The sequence below is a fragment of the Echinops telfairi genome, unplaced genomic scaffold (genome assembly GCF_000313985.2).
Source record: "Echinops telfairi isolate 266 unplaced genomic scaffold, ASM31398v2 ScPeMD7_23;HRSCAF=83, whole genome shotgun sequence".
Classification (NCBI taxonomy): Eukaryota; Metazoa; Chordata; class Mammalia; order Afrosoricida; family Tenrecidae; genus Echinops; species Echinops telfairi.
Genome location: NW_022103920.1, coordinates 7,256,869 through 7,258,995, shown reverse-complemented (window position 1 = coordinate 7,258,995; position 2,127 = coordinate 7,256,869). Strand labels below are relative to the sequence as shown.

At 49.0% G+C, this 2,127-nt stretch overlaps 1 pseudogene; it reads right to left on the bottom strand.

Annotated features, from left to right (window-relative positions):
* Positions 1–1,656: 1,656 nt before the first annotated feature.
* Positions 1,657–1,794, bottom strand: LOC115869184 (annotated as a pseudogene).
* Positions 1,795–2,127: the final 333 nt, after the last annotated feature.

Genomic DNA, 2,127 nt, shown 5'->3' with positions numbered 1-2,127 from the left:
GGAAGCGCTTTTTGTTTGGAATAAACCCGTGCCTGTGTCAACCGGAACCCTGGTAGCAGTACTCTTTGAATCAAAAAATATACATATGTCTCTGCTGTCTCACTTCACCCATGTTTCTGTTGTCACGCTTGGTGGGGAGGTTATACATCGATCAGTTCCCCCTTTCTCTCCCCACCTTCCCCCTACCCTCATGGTATTGCTACTCTCAGTATTGTTCCTGAGGGGTTTATCTGTCCTGAATTCCATGGGTCGAGAGCTCTTATCTGTACCAGTGTACATGCTCCAGTCTAGCCAGATTTGTAAGGTAGAACTGGGGTCACAATAGTGAAGGTGTGAAGCATCAAAGAACTAGAGGAATGTTGTGTGTTTAGTCAGTGCTGTACTGCACTCTGGCTGGCTCCTCCCTTCCTAAGGACTAAGTGTTGTCATAGCAATTACAGGAGCTCATCAGAGAACGAACAGTCCAGTTTGGTTGAACAAACAAAATCACTGTCATCAAGTCCATGGGGACCCATCGTGACCCCATAAGACAGGGTTGAACTGCCCCTGTGGGATTTTGAGACTGTAACTCTTCATGGGAGTTGAAAACCCTATCATTAGTCCCCAGGAGGGGCTGGTGGTCTTGAACTACTGACTTTGCAGATCGCAGCCCAATCCTTATGCCACCCCGCCACCCGAGAAACTCAAAAAGCTCACTGCTATGGGGTTTGTTTCCACTCAGAGAGAATCTACAGGACAGACAAGCAGTAGAACTGCCCGAGGTTATCAACCTTTTGGGAGGAAAGCCTCCTCTGTCTCCCTTGGGGCAGCTGGTGAACTTGAGCCGTGGCTCTTGCCCTTAGTCCACCAGGTAACCTATTACACTGCCAGAGCTCTTCAGTTTGGCTGAGATGGTTGGGAATTGAGGTATGAAATCTTCCTCAAGCTGCAGCCAAACAAAACTAAGGCGTTGTGGGAAGGGAAGAAAAGAAAACAGACAGACTGATCTGTAGAGAACCTTGGAACTGCGTGGCGTCTCCAGGAAGCGGAAACCTTGGAACTGCGTGGCGTCTCCGGGAAGCGGACACTGAAGGGCAAAAGGGTCCCGGCACGAGGAAGATTGAGAACCACTGCACCAGAGGGACCTCTGAAGAGGGCTTGGCCATCAACTCCCAAAGCCCACAGTGTGGGAAACCCCATGGGGCCGACTTACTCCGGGCCGTGGGGTGGAAAGGTCAGAATCAACTCAAGGACAACGACTCCCATTTCTTCTTCTTTTTAATGCTCATATTTTTAATTTCATCACTACATTAGCAATGAAAATAAATGGTGAGAGGCAGGAAGAGCATGCAGTGTCGGGGCGTTTTTTGCGTCATGGAGGTCTCCGCCGGAGGTGGAAAGTGGCACGTCCTGCCGGGAAGGCAAAAAGCACACACACAAAGCACTTACATGGTGGATCACTGACAGCACGGGCCACGTGAGATTGACACACCAACGGCAAGTTGTCAAACAAAGGTGATGGATCATAGGCTGCCTCTGCCCTCAGCCAGAGAATACAGAGACGACATCAGAAAGTTCCTAAAATCTCTACAAACATAGGTCTACAAAATGAAGCCTATCAAACTAAGACAACACTCAAGCAATGTTGCAATCTGCTCCTGGGAGGACGTCCCCGTTTTATGCTCTTAGGACACATTCTTTGTCCTGTTGGATTATTTCCTTTGGGGAGAGAGCATTGTTTTTCTTCAGTATTCGTTTTCTTCACTTTTGACTTGTCACGCTTCTCCACTGTGGACAATCTGGTTTATCGCTCATCTTGCCTGAAGGTTTGAAGATCTGCTAAAGGATAATCCCTGGGTTGACACAGGATCTCACTCAGGGCGAGGTTCCTAATCCCATTTCTATGGAGGAAAGGGCGGAAGCAGCCCTGGGCCCGGCCATTGTCAGAGAACACAGCTCACCTGACCGTGTCTGCCTGTCCAACTGGGGGGATGTGGGTTGGGGTCCCCCTTGGGTTGGAGTTGGGGCTTTGTTTGTTGTTTTTTGAGGTTGTTTTTTCCCTTGTTCACTTCACCCTTTTGGTTTTCTTTTAGTTTTTGGTTGTTGTTCGTGTGATCCCGCCCCTACTAAAGCCCATGTTCCTAAGCC